The sequence below is a fragment of the Mycteria americana genome, chromosome 3 (genome assembly GCF_035582795.1).
Source record: "Mycteria americana isolate JAX WOST 10 ecotype Jacksonville Zoo and Gardens chromosome 3, USCA_MyAme_1.0, whole genome shotgun sequence".
NCBI classification, from domain to species: Eukaryota; Metazoa; Chordata; class Aves; order Ciconiiformes; family Ciconiidae; genus Mycteria; species Mycteria americana.
In genome coordinates this window covers 17,096,073-17,119,625 of record NC_134367.1, presented here as the reverse complement: position 1 = coordinate 17,119,625, position 23,553 = coordinate 17,096,073, and the positions used below count along the sequence as shown (strand labels likewise).

The 23,553-nt window shown below is 49.7% G+C and overlaps 1 protein-coding gene across 3 annotated transcripts in view; it reads left to right on the top strand.

Moving 5' to 3' along the window:
* Positions 1–11,301: 11,301 nt before the first annotated feature.
* HPCAL1 (hippocalcin like 1) overlaps positions 11,302–23,553 on the top strand; it is a 68,347-nt gene continuing 56,095 nt past the window's right edge. Inside the window, exon 1 of one of the 3 annotated variants that reach the window (XM_075497961.1) lies at positions 11,302–11,564. The gene's annotated coding sequence lies outside the window, so the exon portion shown is untranslated. The remainder of the gene's footprint in view (positions 11,565–23,553) is intronic. The other 2 variants (XM_075497958.1, XM_075497956.1) reach the window with 2 other exon arrangements.

Below are 23,553 nucleotides of genomic sequence, written 5' to 3'. Positions count from 1 at the left end.
CTTTATGGCATTGCAAAACCCAGGCAGGGTTAGCTGGGCTCCTGCCGTGGATGGGGGCCGGGTCCCCCCCCGACACAGCTTTGCATCAGGCAAAGGGATGCTGCTCCCGTACTGCAAACCCATGGGGAGGGCGATGGACTGACACCTGCATGACACCACCAGCCCTCCTGCAGCAAATCACCCTTTAACAGAAGCAAAACACAATAGATTTCGGGTCTTTCTCAGGGCTGGAGGCTTCAGCAACCTGCCCAACTCCTCTCTCCCATCACTTTGCACTGTCGGGGGGGGGGGCTGTGGGGGCACCTCTGCCCCCACCCCTGCACGCATTTCTGCTCCCACGATCGGGAAGCACTGCTCACAGCCATGTACTTTGTATTGCTGTCCATGCCCGGGACATCCCAACACCTCATCCTTCACACTGAGCATCCTCTTCCCTGCTGGCGTGGATGGGGGCTTCAGGCTGAAAGCAGGTGGGATGCTGCACACAAATATTACACGTGTCAGGAGGATAAATGAAGGTTTATTGAAGAATAAGTTAACCTTACATTTCAAAATTGTTATTTCTTAAGCGCTTGACTTCCTCTGTGCCCTGTATGACAGATTTTTTGCTTGTTTTTGTAGATAATACAGTATTTAATTATTGGACAAAGTGTGCTCCATAGCGAAATATGGTTTATAATACATTTTAAACTGGTAAATACCAAGTATTCACACCCCCTTTGCTACAATTTCACTTTAATAATGATTTTGGTGTTTCAGTGTGAGTCAGGCAACAACACGGGAATTGCTGAAGAAATTTCACTGAAAACCTCTCTGAAAAACCAGTTATGAGTCAGAGGAAACATAGCCGAATTTTACTGGTTCAGGCCTGGCTTGGTTGGGTCTGTAATTTCAGAAACCAGATTCCACATCTGGAATTGTCTATAGTTTGGCTATTAATAGGTTGTCTGTATTTTTATTTCAACACCACCACCAAGGCATGGGACCTGCCTTGGGGAAGACGGCGGCCGCCAGCACCCACCGCTGCCTGGCGGAGAGGACCCTGCTAGAACGGGAGACTTCCTGCAGAGATGACTCAGAAAAAACGACCTTTCTTCCAATGGAAAAATGCATTGCTAATGTGAAAGAAAACCATAAAGAGAAGCAGCCAGGAGAGGAAGACACTGGAAGACCCCAAAGGCTCCAGAGTCCCTACTTTTTGCTTTCTGCCCCTGCCAGTGTAACTTGTTTACCTACCTTCTTGTTACCAAAACCTAAATTGTATATGCCATTAAAGGCTGGCTGTTCCCAACAGGAGCCCAAAGCAAAGTAGCAGTTGTGTCGCTCTTGGGACTTCACATGTGCAAGGGCAGAAATGTGTTCTTTGCATGGCTGAGGACAAACCGTATGTTAATTAAGCAGTGCTGAAACTCTACCAGTTTATGTTAAAGGTGACCCAGTCCAGCACTTTTTAGGAATTCATCTGGTTTAGGAACTCATTGGGTGCCCTTTATTGCTTCTTAATCTCTGTCAGCATGAAGCGATGTCTCTAAAAGTCTCTATCAGACAGAATTAATGTTGTTCAGATACCCCCACCATGGAGTAACTGAATTTCTCTTACTTGCCTGGGTATCATTTTATATAAAACAGGACACCTGGTATCATAATAATAGGAAAAATCTGGCTGTATTTGCATGGCAATCTGAGTGCAGAGAAGCTGCTGTGGCTTCAATAAGCTGTGCAACTGTTTGCCTTTGAACGCTGTTGGGTGTATCGGCTGAGAGCGGCCGCGCCGGCGGGTGTCGTGAGCACCAGTACCTTGCCAGAACACCAGTGGGATGCTGATGAGAACATGGTGTCACGCATTGTCCAGGATCCTGCCAGCAGGCTCTTTTATTGGATTATTGTCTGTTTGGAGGGGGAAAAAAATATCCTCTGCTTGAAGCAAAATGGCTCATGGCTTGTGTTGTGATAAAGGGTGATTATACATCCCCGAAAACTGCAATTGCTTTTATTTGCAAAGTTGCTGCCCCTCTCTCTGTTGGTTTTATAAAAAAATGCATGTTTTGGTAGCACTGTGGCAAAGGCAGGGCAGGAAGCTTGGCAGGGCCAGGAAGTAACCTGCCCTTTGGAAAAGTCCTCCTGTTTCAGCAAGAGCCCTCTACATTTTGCTGTGATATCCCCATTAGGTGAGCAGCACCAGCTGCCGGTCAAGCTGCTGGGGGGATGCTGCTCCCCTGTCTGCCTGCCCAGGGCCACCACGTCGATGGGTCCTTCTGCCTCCCCCTCCTCCTGCACCCACCAGGTCGGGCACCGAGCTGCCTTGCTGCCATCCCAGCTAAGCCCATCCCAGCTAAGCCCATCCCAGCTAAGCTCATCCCAGCTAAGCCTGGCGCCCGGCAGGCCGGAGGCCTTGGCAGTGCCTTTTGCTCAGCCCGCAGGCTGCTGTGGCTTTGTGGGATTATCACAGAATCACAGAATCGTATAGGTTGGAAAAGACCTTTAAGATCATCGAGTCCAACTGTAAACCTAACACTACCAAGACCACCACTGTACCATGTCCCTAAGCACCTCATCCAAACGTCTTTTAAATACCTCCAGGGATGGCAACTCAACCACTTCCCTGGGCAGCCTGTTCCAATGCTTGATAACCCTTTCAGTGAAGTAAAATTTCCTAATATCCAGTCTAAACCTCCCCTGGCGCAACTTGAGGCCATTTCCTCTTGTCCTATCACTTGTTACCTGGGAGAAGAGACCGACCCCCACCTCTCTACAACCTCCTTTCAGGTAGTTGTAGAGAGCGATAAGGTCTCCCCTCAGCCTCCTTTTCTCCAGGCTAAACAACCCCAGCTCCCTCAGCCGCTCCTCAGAAGACTTCTGCTCCAGACCCTTCACCAGCTTCGTTGCCCTTCTCTGGACTCGCTCCAGCACCTCAATGTCTCTCTTGTAGCAGGGGGCCCAAAACTGAACACAGTATTCGAGGTGTGGCCTCACCAGTGCCGAGTACAGGGGCACGATCACTTCCCTAGTCCTGCTGGCCACACTATTTTTGATACAAGCCAGGATGCCATTGGCTTTCTTGGCCACCTGGGCACACTGCTGGCTCATATTCAGCCAGCTGTCAACCAACACCCCCAGGTCCTTTTCTACCAGGCAGATTTCCAGCCACTCTTCCCCAAGCCTGTAGCGTTGCATGGGGTTGCTGTGGCCCAAATGCAGGACCTTGCACTTGGCCTTGTTAAACCTCATGCAATTGACCTCGGCCCATCGATCCAGCCTGTCCAGGTCCCTCTGCAGAGCCTTCCTACCCTCAAGCAGATCAACACTCCTGCCCAACTTGGTGTCCTCTGCAAACTTACTGAGGGTGCACTCGATCCCCTCGTCCAGATTATTGATAAAGATATTAAACAGAACTGGCCCCAACACAGAGCCCTGGGGAACACCGCTTGTGACCGGCCACCAACTGGAGTAAACTCCATTCACCACAACCCTTTGGGCCCGGCCATCCAGCCAGTTCTTACCCAGCAAAGAGTACACCCATCCAAGCCATGAGCAGCCACTTTCTCCAGGAGAATGCTGTGGGAGACCGTGTCAAAGGCTTTACTGAAATCTAGATAGACAACATCCACAGCCTTTCCCTCATTATACCCTGCAATCTCCACCCGATGGGAAATGCACGCGGATTTTTCAGGCAAAGGGCAGAGAGTGAAATGTGGTTGTCCGCATGCTTGAATGGTCAGAGGGATGGAGCACCTCTGCTATGAAGAAAGGCTGAGGGAGTTGGGGTTGTTCAGCCTGGAGAAGAGAAGGCTCTGGGGGGACCTTATTGTGGCCTTTCAATACTTAAAGGGGGCCTACAAGAAAGATGGGGACAAACTTTTTAGGAGGGCCTGTTGTGATAGGACAGTGGTTTTAAACCATTGGTTTTGGTTTTAAACTAAAAGAGCGTAGTTCGGACTAGATATGAGGAAGAAATTTTTTACAGTGAGGGTGGTGAAACACTGGCACAGGTTGCCCAGAGAGGTGGTAGATGCCCCATCCCTGGAAACACTCAAGGTCAGGTTGGACGGGGCTCTGAGCAACCTGATCTAGTGGAAGATGTCCCTGCTCTTGCAGGGGGCTTGGACTGGATGACCTTTAAAGGTCTCTTCCCACCCAAACTATTCTATGTTTCTGTGATTCTATGTTTCACTCCTTGAAATCAAAGCTCGAGGCAGCAGAATTGGGACATTCATGCAATAGCACAGAAGATCTGGTGATTATCTAAACGCTTAATCAATACCACCATTTAATTATTAGTGTGCATTTGTCAAATGCCCAGCAATGTGATTACCCTATTTAAGGATTTTCTCCAGGCATAAACCAACCTTTTTTGAAATTAGTAACATTTTTCTTATTGAAAGTGTTGTTAATTAATACTTTTATTGTCCTCCCCTGTGATTTGCTTTCTCTTAATTACCAACAGGAGCAATACAAGAGTGCTCCATCGCCTGTGCCAAAATTAACCTGACTTCCTCCAAATTGCACTGAAAGATCCACATGGCTTCGCCGTTGGGTACTGAGCAGGAGGCCTTGATCCTGTGGGAAATGCTGCTTTATGAGATCCCCTGATTTCACAGAATCATGGAATAGTTTGGGTGGGAAGGGACGTTTACAGGTCATCCAGCCCAACCCCCCTGCAAGAGTAGGGACATGTTCCACTAGATCAGGTTGCTCAGAGCCCCGTCCAGCCTGACCTTGAACGTTTCCAGGGATGCGGCATCTACCACCTCTCTGGGCAACCTGTGCCAGTGCCTCACCACCCTCGTTGTAAGAAATTTCTTCCTCATATCTAGCCTAAATCTGCCCTCTTTCAGTTTAAAACCATTACCCCTTGTCCTATCGCTACAGGCCCTATTAAAAAGTCTGTCCCCATCTTTTTTATAAGCCCTCTTTAAGTATCGAAAGGAATGTCACTATTAAGTATTTCAGGGTCGATTTATGCAGATGGGAGCGGTGTGAGGACACGGGTGTCCTGGCAGGAAGGTTTGAGCCCTGGATGAGGGGTGCAGCATGAGGCAAAGCCCCGTAACCCCAGAGCTCTGGGGCAGCAGCGTCCTGATGCCGGCGGGTTGGGTCCCGCGGCTCTCGCAGGGCTCTGGAAGGCATCCCGGAGCACGGAGGCTGGCAGAGCACTCAACTAGCATCTTGTTGGCTCCAACATCCCAGAAAGCACCGTCAGGTTTCTTTCTTTTCCTCTTTTGTTCAGCCATATGAAAAAAAAAGCAGCCTTAGCAAAACCAAAAGTCGCTGTGGGGAAATATGGTGTTTACTATATTATTTTTTATTGCCCCGATTGAACAAAAATACTTGTTTTGTTTTGCTTTTTAAAGCTTTTGTAATGTCAGGCTAAAACATTGATTTTCATTTAGACACACCAGTATTTTTCAAACTTAATTTCTGGCTTTTGCATTTTCCTGTTGTGGTTCAGAATAGAAACAAGTAACAGCATTGATATTTTCTGCTGCATAGAAACACTTGAGTTTTCTTACTCTATCCCACCTCTCTCAGCATAAATCTGCCATTTTGGACCACAAACCCAGAGTTCACTCTGTTGCATCCCATAGACGCGACAGGCTTTCGATGGCTCTGTGGGACCTCTTCCATTTTGAAGGCTCCCTGTTATTTTCTGCTCAGACAAGTTACACACAGCATTTTGTGTTTTGCTATTGCTGCTGCTGCCGGTGTGGGTTAAAACGCCGGGCGGGAATACCAAGACCAAAGATGCTGAGGCCCTCGCCGTGCCACAGGATGGCGGGCGGATATGCAAAGCCCTACTGCTCTGCCCTGATAGCAGGTATCCCTGTGCGTAGAGCCCGCGGGAGAACTGGGTTCTCAGTAGATGCAACTCGAAATAAGCGTGTGCAGGCTATGGAGCGTAGGAAATCCCAATTTTTTCAGTAGTTTTAGTTAAAACGCCCCTTGCCCCACACTTTTTTTTGATGATAAATCCCAGCAAACATTGTGGCAAACCGCGGAGTGCAAAACTACAGTGAAGCACCATGGAAAGAAATGAGGCTTTTTAATTTTCCTTATTTAGCGATGTTTTTCCCTTTTTGTGTAAGAAGCTTTAATATTAAAATCTTATCTAAAACATCTAACTTTAGTGTTTGGCATAGCAACTGCAGCCTGGGAGGCAAAATCAAGTCCCTTTTAGATTCCCATGTAATAAACTGGTAGACAACAGTAAATGAAATGAAAATGTGCTGGTTTAATTCATAAATTCATCACCTCTGTCAGGCTTAATTTTTTTTAATATTTCCTCCCTCAGTCATTCTATTATCAGAGAGAAAAACCACGCAGCCAAATTTCCTTTATGTTGCTTTAATCGTTGCTCTCTTTGACTTTGAAAAGGACACCAAGTGTTCTTATATATGTAAATGTGCCTGATGGCTTTGGCTGTTCATATGCTAAGTCCCCCGTAGGCACTGGGGTATCCCTGGGGCAACCTTAATACAAATGTAGGTAGCGAAGTGCATTTTTTCTTTGTCCAGCTGTGCAGGCTCACATCTGCTGTTCTCAGGCTTACTGCCAATCATCACAGCTCTTACTATTCATTTTTCCTCGCAGGGGAAGAAAGCACCCAAGACAATCTCCTGCTAAGAGAAAGAGCAGAAATCATGCAATGATGGAGTTTTGTCACTGTTTTTGTTACCTTTTTTTTTTACATCTATCTGATGTTACTGGCACAGTGGCAGGCATAGCAAGTAGGCTGGAGATGAAAAAGCATGCAAAAAACCCTACATTAAATATTGTGTTGTAACTAAATTCTCTGAACACCCATTTGCACTTGCTCCACATTATATTATTCAAACTAGACAAAGAGACTCTGGAGGGTACTAGCAGATTCTCCCCCTCCCGCCGCTCCCCATCCTCCAAGGTCATTTAAAACAGGCCAGGAAAGTACACGAGAAGATACTGCAGGGAACAACCCTTCTTTGGCAGGAAAATGCACTGTAAAACCTACCTGCTCTTTTCCACCTCCAGTTTCTGTGATCCAGACAACCGGCAAAACCCCTTGGCTTATTTGTTTTGGTAGTACATTAAATACTGGGTCTGCCTGTTCAGGCGATGCTGCTTGCCCCTACTGCAGGTGAGAGCAATGCGTGCAGCTGGCATTTCCCAAGTTATGTTTATTTGCCTCTTATGTCCAAGATGGAAATACAAAGGAAAGGAGCACAAAGAGGGGTTAAACTGATGCAGGCAAAGATTCAAGCCCAAGCATCTGGTAGCAAAAAAATGGGAGGCCTTATAGATGGGCATCCAGGTTTTTATTACTGGAAGATAAAACTTACCAAAGAAAATAGTTCTGATGAACAATTTTCCCCCATATTTCCCCAAGCACCTGCCATCCAGCTTGGCTTTATCACAGTGAAATAAAACTGGCTGCACTTCTCCAATGCTGTTTTCATTTGAATTTCTCTAAAGTGATTCCTCAGCGAGGGATTTCCAAAAGCAAGATTAAAACAGGATGAAAAAAATAATTAGCGTCTTTTGAAACGTTGCTTTCTTCTGTCAAACGTAAGTTGTGAGGACGCTCGGTGATGGAGGGGGGTGCTCCTCCAACCGCTCCCACAGGGTTGTCCTGCAAATGCCCCGCCGGGCAGGACGCTCCTTCCCAGGCTAAGCTGCCGGCCAGCAGCTCCCCCCGGAGAAGTGCCATCTGCGTGGGGAGGTCAGCGTGGGGATGACCAGAATGACCATGCCCCCAGCTCAAAGCCAGAAGACGTGCTTTTGCTGTCCCTGCCTGCAGTGGAGGCAAGTCCTGGCTCTCCTGGGAGAGGCAGATCAAAGCCTGTCTGAGCCACGCAAGCTTTCCACCAGACACCTGGCCTGAAAGCGGCTGGAGCAATCAGCTGCCTTCAAGGATGCCGCTGCCGACCAGGCCTTCCTGAAGCACCGGCATTTGCCATCCCGACAACCATGACAGGTATCAGGAGACCGATGGGGAAAGAGCGGGCTGAATCCTTAATCCTTGCCCGCAGTTTCTTCCTTTGTTTTTTGGGTGCTGGGCTGTCCAGGTCAAGCTGATGAACCGCTCAAAAACGGTAAATATCGCTTTAATCTCTTCCTCGAGTTAATCATGCCAAACCACAGGAAGGCAGGTAATAATTCAAGATTAGCAATAGCCTTATGAAGCTCACATTATTATGGCAGATATTTAAAGAATAGCAGCGTGCCACACACCTCAAATACTTTAGTTTCCATCTAATCCCTTGGTGATTAAACCCCAGACAGCAGAAGGAATTTCACACAGTATTTTCAAATTCAGCACAGTTGGAATGATCCAGATGAATCTAATTTAATCCCTCTTTGTTTCTCTCTCCTGACTGTGGAAACAGAATGAAAAGCAGAAAGAGAAAGCAAACAAAAGGTGAGATGCCAGAGCAGCTATGGATTTAAGTTTGTGAAGGCCAACGCTAGGTCATCACGGGAGCATTACAGACAGGCTTAATGAACGTAACACCATCAAAAGAAGAATTTCAAAAAAGCCAGATACACCCAGTGGGCCCAATCTTGCAAATGTGCCTACTTTCATGGGACATTAAGTTCTTGTAGTAGTATGCTCAAGCACACACTTAAGTGCATAATATGAGAAAGTAACTGTCTACATATGGATCTTAACTTGCAAATGCAGGGCTTGACTGTCTTCATGTGACACGTTCTCTGAAGAGGAGAGCAGAGCTGGGAGGCTGCAGAGCGGGAGCAGCAGCCCTCACAAACTCATTGAAGGAATGAATCTGCAGCTTCTTTTCGTCTCAGATTGTTTGTGAGCAGTCGACAACTTTCTAAGGCCATCCTTCTTTGTTTCCCAAGGGCTTTCTGTAACTCAGGAATTGCTCATTATCAAGCATCAGGACTCAAAATCGTCTGCAATCTTGGCGCTGTTTCTTTGGTTGGCTGTCTATCTGGATTGTACCATCTTGTATCTGGACACAGCTGGAAGGGTGTAATTCTTGAAGAAAGAAGCTGGGTATAAATGACAGTAACGCCTCATTTGGTTCTTGTTGTGTGTTTCCCAATAATTGTTGAATCCAGAATTATTTTCAGTATTTATGCAATTTATCATGGGATAATATACAAAATGCTGGAGGGCTTGAAGAGAAAAGCAGCCAAGAGTCCTTCTCAAGTAAGTACCTACTGACCATAAAACGTCCTGGAGTCTCCCAGCATAGGCAGCTCCCAACAGAAACATTTGAGCGCTGTGCTGAGCGGGGTGCAGTGCAGCACAGGGACACCCACCCGAGGATCACCCCAAACCGAGGGCAGAGCATTCGCAGCCGCCGAGCCCCATCAAACCAGGGCATCCCCGCGAGGAACCGCTGCAGCCTCCAGCAATGGCTGCAGGCCTCATCTCACACTGTCCTGTCCACTGCAGGACACGGGGCAGCGCCGTGCAGAGGAAAACCTGCCGCGGTTGGGGCTACCGGGTGACAACCTCCTTAAAAATGAAAGCGGGATTGAGTGCCATAAACTGCTTCCTCTTGCCAGATGTCAGCCCCGAGAGCTGTAAATCTCGGAGGCCTCAAGTAGGTACTTGCTCTGTTGCCACCTATTCCTGGGCGGAGGGGGTGTCCTCACCCGCGCCACCGCCCTCCCTGGCAGAGCAGCTGGAGAGGCACGGCGGGAGCCGCAGCCTCGTCCCCACAGCCGCCGTGCTTACGTGGGCAATGCTCACGCAGGGAAGGGTTTGCGGGGAAATCAAGGGGATTACTCACAGGTAATCATCTCCTGCAAGGAGAACCCAGCTTCAAGTATGTGAAGTTGGCAGCGATGGTGGTTGCATACAGTTTTCCATTATATGTTCCTGGTCGAGTTGCTTCTAGTTTTTAACTGTTCAGGTTTTTTAGTTTCCAAGCTTGTTCTTTGCCTTGGGCCAACATTTTTATCCTTTTTTTTTTTTTAAACTGGCAAAATGGTGGAACTATTTCTGAAAGGCTTTGGAAAAAATGGTTATTGTTGAGTAACATTTCCATCTCTTTGCATCAATGTATTCAGTTTCAATGTATTCAAGCTTTGGAGTACACGTGAAAGGTTTGGGTTTGGGTTTTTTTTGCTGTCCTTCTAAAAATCTATTGGACTTAGTACAGAGATAAGCTTTGAAAAATTGCTGCTTTGGTGGTGGTGGTATTTTCCTGTTTGTTCCCGCCCCCCCTTGCCTCTCAAGGTTTATTGCTAAAATCTTTAAGTATCTTTTTCCTGGTGTGGCCTTGATTTCAGCTCTATTCAGTTCTTATCTCGTGACTGCACTGAATGTGCTCACTTAGTCTCCTATAAGGGGAGGCAGAATGAAAGCTACCGATAAGGCACAGTGGCAACTACATTAAACTCTCCATGCATTTTTTACTTGAAAATGTGCTGGGCAGGAGCTGGGGGGAAAAAAAAATCCTAACAGGAGGATTCATTTCTTTGCCTGTGCTGCAGGCCGTATTTCTGAGCAACGCTTCCAACTACCTCCCTCGGGAAGCAGATTAGCATCAATCCCTAAATCCCCTCCATTTTGTGATGGGGTATGCGGGTGAACCGTGCAAGTTCACGTCTCGCACGGAACGGCGAGCGCCTGTCTGCAGCCGGGCGGGACTGCACCCATCCACCGGCTCCGCTGACGGTACCAAACCGACCCGCGCCCAGTCCACCCGCACCGCCCTCGGCCTCGGTGGGGGCCGCTGCTGGGACGGGAGGGGGCACTCTGGGTGGCACGGGGGCTTGTCCGCACCGCCGGGCTCCGCAGGGCAGCGCGGGCTGTGTGCGGGGCTGTTGTGCTCGCTTCCAGCGCCCGCTCCGGAGCTGCCACCGTCCTCCCCGCGCACCGAAAACTTGCCGCCTGCAGCCGCGCTGGAGATGCGCGCAGGGCCTGGCATGAGCCGGTGCCACGGGAGTCCTGCTCCGCCGTTTCCTTATCTGCTCTGGGGTTAAAAAAGGGGGAAAAAAAGAAAAAAAAACCCACGAAAACCCCTAACTTTTTCCCACCCCCCTCCCCATGCCCACGCCCGCCTTGCCGGTGAGGCCGGCAGCCAGCGCCGGCGGGGCGGGCGCACCCCCCCCCGCCCCGCGGGCGCGCAGCCCCGCGGAGCCGCCTCTCCGCGCTGCCCCGCCGGCCCCGCACTTCCTGCCCGCCGGCGGCGGCGGCGGCGGCGGCCCGGGGAGGCGGGCAGGGCGATACCAAGTGGCCCGGCTCGGCGGGAGCGCCGGCGGCAGCGGGGTCGGGCCGCCCCCGCGCGGGGCTCGGCGCTGCGCACGCCGCGGGGCGGCCGCGGAGAAGCGGCGCGGTCCGCTCCGCCCCCCCGGCGCGCCCGCTGCCCCGCCGGGGAAGTTGCGCTCCGTCCCTCGCTCTCCCCGGTCCCTCGGCGACGGCTCCTTCCTCCCCCTCCCTCCAATGCGCCTCCCGCTCATTTCCTCTTTTCCTCCCCGCTCGCCGCCGCTCCGCAGGCGCGCGGCTCGCCCGGGCGCCGCCGCGGAGTTGTAGCTCCCAGGAAGCCGCCGCGCCCCCGCCCAGCCGCCGCCGCCGCTTCCAGGCCGCCGCGGGACCCCGCTCCGCCAGCCGGGTAAGGGGCCGGGGCTGCCCCGCTGCCGCCCGCGGAGCGGCGCGGAAACTTCGGCGGCGGTGCGGGAGAGCCGCGCTGCTCTCTGCCGCCGCGGGGACCGTAGGAGAGCGCAGTTGGGCTGGGGGGGGGGAGGGGGGTGCTTTCCGGCTTTTGGAGGGGTGTTTTTGGGGAGCGAGGGTTGGAAAGATCCCGGCTGGATTGCGGGCGCGGGGCGCTCCGCGCATCTCTTCTCCCTCCCGCGGGGCGCGGAGCCGAGCGGGGCGGGCGCGCCCTTCGCCGGCGGGGGATGCGGAGCGGATCCCCCCGGCCCCGCCGCCGCCGCGGGGCTGCGATGGCAGCGGCTGCCTCGCCCCGAGCAGCGCGGAGTGCTAGCGTTTTCCCCTGCCCTCGGAAAAAATCCGTATGTGCGTGTTTGTACCTATTTGTCTCTGTGTATGTTTGTGCATGTACGCATCCCCCCGTATGTGTCTGTGTGTGTGTACATACACATGCAGCCCGCGTGTGTCTTTGGGGGGTGTGCGAGTCTTGCCTGATGGTAAAGGGAGTTACGCAGCTCTGCTTTATGGTGGTTAATGGTTTACCCGGCGAAGTTCCCGCCGCATGAGTGTTGCAGGGCGCTTCGAGTCAACTCCTTCAGATCCGGACTTCCTATTTGCCACCTTCCCAAACGGCCTCTAAAAAATGCTGGCGTTTGCCTCTGGTGAGTAGGCTTTTTTGGCTGCCTCCTACCCTGGGAGATGTCTGCGGCCGCGCTGGAGGCCGGATGGCTGCGGCTGAGGTCACCCTGGTCCCCTGAACCGGGGACAAGGGGGGACACCCTGCTCCCGGGAGGTCGTGGCAGCGAAGGCGTCTGCCAGCCTTGGTTTGCATCCGGCTGCCGGGGGACCTGCTGGAGCACAGGGCTCTGGCGCGCAATAGCTGCCGGGGGACCGAGAATCGCAAGAAATAAGGAATAAAACGAGGCAAGTGTGTTTACAAGTGAGTTCCCATGCAAATAAGTTTCTTCTCGGTTTGGGAAAAGGTCGCGTAATGCATCATCTGGAATGAAAGGTTTTCTGAGAAAAACAGCAGGGTGTTCAGTAGGTCTGTGTCTCCTGCTCGCAGCTGGGTAATTTATAGCTTTATGACAAAATCCGGAGTGTTTTCACAGGAATACTTATAGGCGAGCACTGGAACTGAGCATTATCCTGTAATCCCATTCACAAATGAAAATCTGGAAGGGAGATCAGATTTTCTCTGTGGGGGAAAGAAAGAAGGATTCAATTATTCTTTCCCCCAAATATTCTGCAGTTTTCCCAATAGGAGCCATTTGTCATGGGTTTAGGTTCAAAAGCTCTTCTTGCCGGAGATGAAACTTGAGCAAAGACCACGGGGCTATTTCAGCAGCCCACTGGCATGATAACACTGTCCTGCATGGGGTCCCACCAGCATCATTGGGTGCTTCCCGTAGTGGCTGGGGAGCAGAGCCAGAGAGGAGCCCACGCAGGGCCCTGCCTGCTCCGGGGCTCAATATCCACCTCGCTCCCGGCACCTCGACTCTTCTTGGGTGCTTCAGTCGGGAGCGCTTTGATTCAGGGGAAAGGATCTTACAACTGCATATGTTTGATTTCATCTAGCGTGGTGAGGCTCAGGAAAAAAGGCAGATAATCGGCCCAGATCTCCCCTTAGGTTAGGTGGGGAGACACTAGCCAGCCAGCAGGGCACGCATCACCTCTTCCTGACACCTATTTTCTGCTTTTCTTTGTTTCTTGCCTTAAATTTAGGGTTTCTCTGTGTAGAGGTGGAAGTGTAGGAAACTGGGAGGGGAAAAAAGGCGCGTGCTGCTATAGAGTGGCTGTCGCAACGCTGGCAGCAGCTCTGCTGAGGAGTCAACTATGCTGGCAAAAAAGTGCTTTTTGTTGGCATGGCTTAGTCCGTTCAGGGAATTGCAACAGTGAGAAGAGTTCTGCCAGCTGCAGCGGTGGGGTTTGCTTTTACAGCTGGATGAATGCACCAGCAGTAACTTGTGTAAGTGTAGACGAACCTTTTGAGTTATGGAATGAAGCTGTCGCTGCATAGGTGCAGGCGATGCTTTGCTCACTGTGTGCCGCAGCTGGCACCACGGTGCCTGGTTCTGCCACCCAAGCGCATGGGCATGGCGATAACATGGGCCAGTTGTTGGGAGCTGGTGATAGAGGTTACTTTGTAGCCTAAGCAATGTTAAACTTGGATTATGACTCTGAAAAAAAAAAAAAAAAGGGGAAAAAAAAAGGCGTATGATCTGTGATTAGAAATGGTTGCAATTAAAAATACTCATGCAGTGTGATTTTATTTTATTTGCAAGCAAGACAGTATCCTTTTGAGCGTTGATTACGTTGATGTGAGTGAGACAGGAATGCTGGTAGACCAAGGGGGCAATCTGAATTCAAATTACATATTGTTGGGGTTTTTTTCTTGCTCTTAGTGACGCAAGACTGTTAGGAATGGGGTTGTGTGTCTGCGTATGCAAGATGCACTGATACTCATGGGAGGAGGATCTCACACTTTTCCAGAGAACTGCTGGTCTTCCTTCAAGCGTGACTTTTAGGTCAGATTCAGTAACAAATGCAATATGTTTTCCAGTGAATGAAGGAAAAACAAACTTTTTTTTTTTTTAAATGTACTTTTCCTCATGTTCCTAGGATGCTTCCCATATTGTCTGTATGTGGGATCAGTTTCTTTGTTTGTTGTATTAGGAAATAGTTTGTGTCCAACTTCAGTATCTTCATGGAGCTTAACTCGGACTGAAGTTAAATTTCTTTTGGCATGAAGTGATTTATCTTAGCTCAAGTTGACTGTATTACTGTACTGTGTGGGATCCTACCCATGGATTGTGGAAGGATTTGCTCTTGCAAAATTATTGGGTTTTAGCTTTAATGAGCAGAAAATGTTTTAAATCAATGCCTGAAATTTCCGTTGTTCCAATAATCCTCTACCATCCTGAGAGTATAACAAATGCAAACAATTATCTTCACTTCATCAGCCTTTTGCTGTATAAAAGTTTTCACCGGTCAGTTGTGTTTCGCTAACCTGCTAATTAACCCATTGATTTCTGCATTTCTTGACTTCCCCAGATAAATATCTTCTGCCTGTTGTCACACTCCCGTAGCGAAGTAATTGTGAATCCTTAAACAATGGGTGCAAATACTCCGCGAAGGAGCTCCTTACCTCCCCGAGTCTTTCAGTGGATAGGAGAGAACATCCTTCAGCTGAACCTCCGGGAAGTGTGACCTTTCTGGAAATTCAGTGTTGTGTTGCTTAATGACTGGGAGACCCATAGGGTCGACCACGGGATGAATTATGCATTATCCTGCACTGATTGCACTGGAATTAGAAGGCAGGAGCTGGGGGACTGGATCCATCTCGTAATCTAAGAAATATTGCAGTTCTTCTGGATTGCACTGCATGAAATATGCCTTTATTATTATTAAGAAATGCTGCTTATAATTCGCACAGTAGGTTTGCAGATACCTGTAGATACCTGGAAGAGATGGCAATGGTACTTTGACTCTTTCAGTGTTTCTTGTCCTGTAGGTGTGTATCTTTTTAAAGTCAAAGAAAGCAGCAGGTAGTTTAAGGAATTCTCCGTGGTGATCTACATTTAGTTGAGCTACTGTGGAAACCCACACCAGCAGCATTCCGTGCAAAAGATGCCAGCTACCACCTGGTCAGCTTTTCTCTTCTCTTGCATGCCGCATGTTTCCTGGTGATCGAACTGCCTGTGTCAAGCGACACAATCTACTTGAAATCTGGCTGAGGAAAAAAAACCAGCAACAAAACTTAAGACGTAGCTATAGTTACACACAGTTCATGCACCAGGCTTTGAGACCTTCTGCCAGTTTTTTTGGTGACTTCTACAAATATGTTTTAGCCTTATTTTCTTTTTCTGCCCTCTCTTTTCAAGGGAGATCAGGCTGCCTAAATGGGAAAGGGTGCAGCTGGATAAATTCATATTTAACAACTGGGGAAAAAAAAAGGATGCTTGCTAGTATTTCAGTTGCTGTAATCTTAATGTATTCAGAGAGGTGTTCTGAGCTGATGGTATCCCTTTAAATATCCACTTGGGTTGGAAAACACTGGGTTTGGGTGACAGGGACACCTGGAGACTTCAAGGGTGGAAGGCATGGCTTGCACCTACAGAGATGCTTGCTGAAATCGAGGCGTACTGAGATCCTGACACGCTTGCCAAGAGCAACGGCTAAACTTGGGCAGCTGGTTTAGCAATTAGATTATGTTTTTGTTTTGGACAATGGGTTTATCATAATGAATTAAGGGACGGACTAGTCAGAGTGGCAAATGGGTTTGTTTTTGATTCCCCAACCATGCAGCGTGCCAGCATCGGGAATGTACTTCCCACCAGTGGAAGCGCAAGGAGCGTTTCATATGAATGCCCGGGGGACAGGGGGAGCGTGTGTGTGTATGTTCTGGTGTGCGTACACCAAATTCCTGTGATTTCTTGAAAATACAAGCATGTGATGGATGGTATAGCTTGGGCATGGGATAAGGAAATACATCTTGCTGATGCTTGAAAGTTGGCACATGGCTCATGCGAAGTCATTTTAGAATAGGCGGGGGTGGCGGCGGTGGGAGGAGGGAGGAAAAGAAATGCCTTCGGGGGGCTGGGAGCCAGGGCGTGGGCGTGCTGCAAGCCTTCCTCGCTCTGCTTCTCCTTCACCTCTGCTCCGCACAGGCTAGCGTGTCTGTGCAGAAGGGATGCTTTTCCTTGCTCGGAGGTAGCAGGATTTTTTTTCAGGTTTTTTTTTTTTCTTTCTAAAGGGCATTGTGCGCAGGATGCTCTGTTCTCGGCAGCTCGCCCGTGGTGCGAGGGGAGAAAGCTTGCTGCTTTTGGCCGTGCTGCAGATAGCCGCCGTCAAAGCCAGTTAGCATTTGCAGGGCGTCCTCTCCCTTTTCTCTTTAGTGAAGCATTTTTTTTAGCAGGTGAATGGTGTTTCTCCAAAGGCATCGCTTTGTCTGTCTCAAAACTTACCTGGGGAGAAGCAGACTTGCCTTTGGAGGATGATTTGGGGCTGGTCGATGAGAGCTGCTTGCACGTGAGAGGGGAGTGGGAGTTGCAAGGGAAGACGTTGCGGATGCATAACCATTAACACTGACTTTAATTATGAAATGTGTGTTCAAAAGAAAGCAAGCAAGCGTACTTTGCGGTGCTTAGGAAAGGGCCTAGAAGCAACATCTGTTCTGTTAAATATGTCAGAAGATGCTTGAAAACCCTGTATCCCCTTCACCAGAGCTGAAGGGAAGGCAGCAGCTTGAAGCTTGGGCTTGGAAACACAGGTCTGGCAGGACCTGCCCGGCCGGTGGGTATCGCAGGCAGCTGCCTTTTGTAGTCCTCTCCACAGGGTGGTCAAAGCGCTGTCCAGGAACAAGCCAGGGCTTCTGCTGTTCCTTCCAGTTTCCAATTTGAGTTTCTTCTTCGACAGTCAATACCCTGTGTCTCGTGTCACCTCTCTCTCAGTCTCCTCTCCCTGGTGCCTGTCCTCCTAAAGCTCTTGTACCGAGAGAGCTGGAGTTGCTGTATGGAGGAGAGGGGAGAAGAAAGCGGGCTCAGCATAAAAGGCCCTCCGTCATTAGACACTACTTTGATTTTTGCTGGGCTGAGTTTTATTGCTCTTGAGCTCATGTATGTCCGCTTTGCTTCAGAGGGATTCTGGGGGGCTTTCCAAAAAATAGGTGCTCCTGTGTGTAAGAGTTTATTAAAGAAGGCACTTATGCAAAATAAAACGGGCGTTGGAAATGCGGGTACTTGACAGTCACCTTTTTGTGACCAGTCTCTGAAAGGCAGAACTACGTAGATGGGAACAAGCATGTGCCGGTGTCCAGCCTCTCTCCTGGCTTTGTGCAATGAATCCAGTGGAGGGTGGCAGGTCAAGCCTGTCCTTGGTGTAAGGAGCCCCTGATTCCCCCAAATCCCATGGCAAATGATTCTCCTTGGCTTAGGTTTGACGAGGAGCAAGCCCACTGAAATCAGTTGTGGGAGACCTTTTCTTTTCAGTTGGCTCCCTTGCTGTTGGTAACGCATCGGCTGGGGGGGTTGCTGGGTGCTGCACTCTCAGGGGTGGCTGTGACCCCTTCTCGGGTTGTCGGGACAGGAGTTTGGTCACTGCACGTGTGCCTGTCCCCCGGGGAGCACAGCGTGAGCCTGGGGGTGCTGCGCTGGTCAGGAGCAGCAGGATGGTCAGGGGCTCTTCTGGGGCTGTCAGAAGATGTATCAGAAGATTTTTTTTTTTTTTTTTTTTAATGGAAATTGGATTTCATTCCAGCTGAGGGTAATTGGAGCTGTGGTAATGATCTGAAAGCAAATGAGAATGAGCTCTGTAGAGCTCTAGCCACAAATTTCTGTGCTGCTCGTGTCATGCTTCTTAAAATGGCATTCGTTCCTAAAACTGGCCATAAAGCTCCATTACTGAGAGCTGTGTTTTTCTCAGGAGATACGCAAAGTGCGTGAAGACCATCCTTCATTTTCTAATTCATCCTCTAGTCCTCCTTTCCCATCTCCTTAAGGATGCCCTGAACCTGCAGGCAGACTGGTCCAGCCAGGCTTGTCCCCGTGAGAAACCTCCTGACCCTGGTGGCACTTTGCAAAGGAACAAAGAGTCTGCCCTTGTCCTCCTCAGATCGTGAACAGCTGTGGCTGGACCCTCCAAAGCAGCCTGCAGCTGCAGGAGGAGGAATCTGTGACTCCAGTAACATCTCCCTGCTTGGCTGGGAGGAGGAGAGGACTTTTTGCAGAAGAAGACCCCATCGCTGACGCCTGCCGAGGTACCGCTGGATCCTCCAGGGCGGAGAGCCGAAGCAGTTGCTGTGCCTGTCGCAGGAGGGGGTCTCTCTTCTGACAAAATGATTTGCTGCCTGCAGGTTTTGCCAGATCTGAGCTTCTCAGCCACACCAACTGTGATTTCTCCTCTCTCAGATCTCCTGGTGTTTGCCCGTGCCTTTCATCACCCCCGGCGGGCAGTGTCATCAGGCTGTTCGCAAGGTGTGTGCTGCAGCTTTCCAAAACTCCTGTCCCTTAAGTGAAGCAAACTGTTACGAACCGATAGCACCAGAAAGAAGTTAATTTACTGAATGCTGATTTTTATGGGCATAATTCAGAAGGCATGACCTGGAAGTGAAGATGCCCTTGCTTGCCACTTCCAGAGCTCTGGCTTGCTGCAGGACATGTTCAAGGATGTTCTTCCTCGGCAGTTGGCTTAGCCGTCATCTCCTGGGGACTAGAGCTTCACAGCCGGGTTCGCTAGTTCCATTTGTGTTGGGAGTTTTTGAGTTAGCTGCTTCTTGGTGCTGAGCTTTGTTTTCAGATGCTTGGTGCCCCTGGCTGGTGCTGGGGGTCTTGTACGCCTCGTTACCTGGCCCTGCTGGCTTTTTACACTTGGTGGGGAGACATGTTTCTAACAAAAATGCTCTGCATTGCTTGCTCAGTTTCAGGAAAGCACTGCAAAACCATTTTGGGGGAAGTTTTAATATCCTTGAGCTGTATGCATGCGAAAGGCTGGGCTGGCTATTGAATATTAATGCCTGCTAAGTGGCTTGTAACGAGCGTGCCTCCTGGTGTAATAGTCATTAGATGGACAGACAAACTGTCGGTGGAGGGGTATGGCATCGTGCCTCCCACTTTCCATGCGAGCACACTCTCTGTCTCTTACCTGCTGTTTGGGCGGACGCTGGCGCAGGGAAGACGTGCGGGTGCTGGGGCAGAGCGGTGCCACAGGCTGAGCTCCTCGGGGCCAGCCACCTCTGCCACCTCTGTCTGTGACAGCATTAGTGACGTCTCCGTGCCCGGTTCTGCGGCTCTGGTCGGCGCCCACGGCCGGCGTGATGCAGGGTTTGCAGGGTGCCCATTTCCCACTACTTGTCTCCTCTCCTCCCCCAGCTCACCCTGCTGTCCACGTCAAGCCATGGAGATGGCAAGCTCTTGCTTCCCGTTATTTGCCTCCATTTAAACCTAAGCTTGGCCACAACATTTCTTAATGTCTGTCAGCAGTGGAAGGAGAGGGAAAAATCCCTAACCGGAGTAGCAACGGTGACAGATCCCAAAGCATAGACTTCAAGGTGGTCGCCTGTCAGTCTTCTCCAGGTGCCTGGTTTCACGCAGGTCGTGGCTCCCACCAGGTACAAAGAGGAGGGGACTTCCAGCGCTGTCACCCGAGTGTCCCTGCTGCTCCCGAGGAGGGGTGCACCCGGCTGTGTTTCAGACAGCCCTGCTGCTGGCTGAACCCCGTCTCCACATCCCCGGTTGTGCCGGGACGGCCCGTGCCAAGGTAAGCTGTGGGCTGCGGGAGGGCTGCCTGCGGGGAAGCGGCAGCCTGTCCCGGCAGAGCAGGGAAGACCCATCAGCCTGGAAAAATCTTTGTCACCTGAGGTTGATGTTTTACAGCCTCTAAAGCCGTGAGTGATGTGTGCAGGAAGTTTTGCTCTTGATGTTGCTTTTCCAGCTCTCTGGAGGTTAAAAAGACACCGGTGCATCTGGTTTTTGCTTTGCTTTCAAGGTGGTTTTCCCCTTATAATTACAAAGATGAGAATGTGCAAATTTTTTTAAATGAATAAATGGTCTGCCCAGGAGCACTAGTTTGTGATAAACTCAATTTAAACACAGCTGCACATTCTGTAGCTGGAGTGTGGTTTTATGTAGCGTAAAAGAGCCTCAATATGCAGAGAGGGTTAAGGTTATATGAGGCACCTTGGCTGTGCCATAACATCATTTATCACTGTAATTTCATTTTTGAATAAATTCAGGCTTGAGAAAGTTTTTGAACTCTTTCAGCTACTGCTCTGTTATGTCCCTCCATCTGGTATCTTAGCTGATACAAATTTGCAATCTCCTTTAATAAAAGGCAGATGACACTATGTCCTGCGTAGCTGCTTAGCAAATCTTATTTTAGCAGATACCTCCCTTCCCATGACCTTCTTTATTCACTCCATTCCTCCCAAATCTTTATTGTGTAACTTGAATGTAATGTTTAGTTTAGAGCATCCTGTGAAGCAGGGAAATGCAACTGAAAAGGAGGCTAAAAAGGGGAAGAGAGAAACTTCCTGGACAATGAATGTGTAATGACATAATTTAGTTAATTGTATTGGGAAAAAGTTTAAAAGAGGAAATAGAGTAAATAACTGGCACTGTTCTGTCCCCAACTGCCTGTATCCTTTTTAACTGTAGGCTGATTGCTTCTGTGCAAGTCAGACCAGGCATTTGTCTATAGTCTTTTTGGGGAAAAAACAACAAAACCAACCCTGCAATTCAGCAAGGGAAGAATATTTAAGTGAAATTAATTCATCTTGTTCTGACACTTTAAATTAGATTTAATAAAATGTAATGCATTTAGTCATAGCAGAATCTTCGAATTTCTATACCTTCCTTTCCTTCTTTCATGCACATGCAGCTTCTAGGGGAACTTAGTGCAGTACGTTGAGCTTATACAACTTACTTTGGCAATCAGTTCTGTGATAACATCAACTTACCCGACTTGGCTTCTAGTCGTAGCGCTAGTGCTGTCCTGAAAAAGCCTTTGCTTACCCTTGAATTAGTAAAGCTTCCTTACCCTGTTGTGGTTTCCTTTTAGTTGCTTTTGTGGAACCCAAGTTTGGGGTGTGTTTAATAAGCCAAATAGCTTTGCTTGTGTGAAACTGGCCTAAGGACTGCAGATATTAATTACTCATTGAACTGGGCAGAGGAGATGTTTGTACAGCTTCCTCACCCCTCTGAAGCAGGGCATCACGGCATGGTCGTCCTCGGTGGCCAAAGGTTATCGGGCAGCTTGTGAGAGGGTCCAGTAGCAGGAGGGACTGGAGCCAAAACTGACGTGTAACGCAGAAATGCAATCTGCAGCTTTGGGTTGAAGTGAGCAAAACTCCGCCGAAGGCAGGGGTATTGCATCTGCCTCCACCGAGATGAATCTGTGTCGGTGTAGCCCATGATGTATTTCACGATAGGTCTTGTTGGCACGCAGGTTTCTCCTTTGCACGGGTTTCTTTCGGTTTCCGTTGGTTTCCCTGTTGTTCCCCTGAATCTGGCAGGGATAACTGTTTGTGTTACGATAGCATCAGCCAGAGATAAGATTCTTGTACCGCACGCTTCAGGCTGTTCTTCAGTCAATGGTTTAACCACTGCACTGCAGCTGTGTTCAATAAATAAACCTTCGGGGATGCTCAGAGTGGGGTTTTTGGAGATGTGGAACAACAGTTACTCACTGCAGACCTAATCTTCTGCTAATTTAGGTCCAAGCTTTTCGGATTGTACTCCAGGTCTTTCTGTGCTGTAAAGAGAGCTCCAGCACGGCAGACGCGCAATGGAGATGTGCGGGGCAGCATGGAGCGTTTCCTAAAATCCCACAGTAAAAATCAAGGGGATAGATGTGTTCATTTGGTAGGGTTTCTGTGGTTCCGTGAGCGCAACTCTTGTGTCTCACAGCTAAGGCGTGACTTTCCTGCTTGGGTAGGAGCACAAGTCACAAACAGTCTTCCAGACAGAGACATAGGTCTCATGCTCACTTGGAGAGTTTACATTTAAACACCTAGGTAAACATCTTGTTGTGCTGTTAGGACTTGTTGACTTACCTGGTAGACCTGGGTGCCAAGGGAAACCAAAGGAGAACAACCTTCTGCCAGGGCACAGATTACACCACCATCCCCGCAACACCCAGCAGCCCCACTCTCCCTGTTTTGTTTTGGTTTCGTTTTTTTTTAATGGTACAGTATTCACCATTCTTTGTTCTGTCTTCTCTGCTGAGAGGTGGACCTCGCTTTGCATTTCACCTCACTGTTACAGGTTAAATTCACCAAGCAGTGTCAGGGTGGCTTTGTGAGCAGGTGTAGGTACTGGTGATGCTGCAACATGCTTCATGTTGCAAAAATTTGTGTTGGAAAGTTGTCCAAATAGACTGCAGAGGGAGAAAGCCTGAAGACAGAGATCTGGCAGGAGGTGGGCACCTTCTGAAAATGCAGGCTGCTTTACAGCATGAGAAATCAAAGTAGCCTGGGAGCCTGTTCAGTCTGTTCAGTCAATAGGTGCAGGAGGTGCTCCAGGTAAGCAAACATGGCCTCTGAGGAATGTTTTGAACTCCTCTCTGTTGCCGTTTCCTGTACTGTCAGTGCTTGGTGTTTCCTTCATGCTCTGGCAGCCGCCTGGTTACAGTCTTCCCTGTGAGACGTGGTGCTTCGCTACGGTGACTGCCGGCAACCTTCATCGACAGTTTTTGGGCTGTGTGACCATCTTGGTGCATACCTCCAGTTTGATGCGTTCAAGTTGAGATTCACTGTTGTTATGGTCGTGGTGACAGCTGGAAGCAGGTATAGGGCGTATCTCCTACCAGAGCTGATGCACTTGTGGCTCAGCTGATGGCCTGGGGCTCGAGGAAGCAACATTCAATCTCTGACTTAACCGTACGCCTCCTGAGATGTTCCTGGGGAGGCTGCAGGTCTCCGTACATCAGTTTCCCATTGCAGTGTTTGGATTCTAATGCATTTCTGGGGGTGTTGCGAGCACATTGCTTAGGTGAAATGGTAACGGGAGAGGTGCCACGAGCAGTATCCAAGGCAGAGAAAGGAGGGGCAGCAGTTCACGCTGTTGACACCACAGAATTCTCTCTTAGCAGTACCAGCCCCTCAGGGGACACACAGCCTGAGGTGTATCTGCACTGCAGCCGTAGGAGGGTATTGAGGAGAACACCTGAATTAGCTTTTACATTAGCCAGCATCTAAATCTCTACTTGTAGCACCCTGGAGCTCAGTATGGGCTAGAAAACCTGCCTGGGAGCCGAGGGAAACGAGCCTGCGCTGGGCTGCGGTGGCATCTGGGCTCTCTGAGCCGTGCCGAGTGGTGTAAGTGATCCCTGCGACTCAGGCAGGCTGTCAATGAGCTTGGGCAGTGGCAGTCCCTTGATGGACAGGGTGAACTGACCGACTCCTTTTCTGGGATGTAGGGACCTTAAAGAAAACAACCTGGAGGATAGAGTCCTCT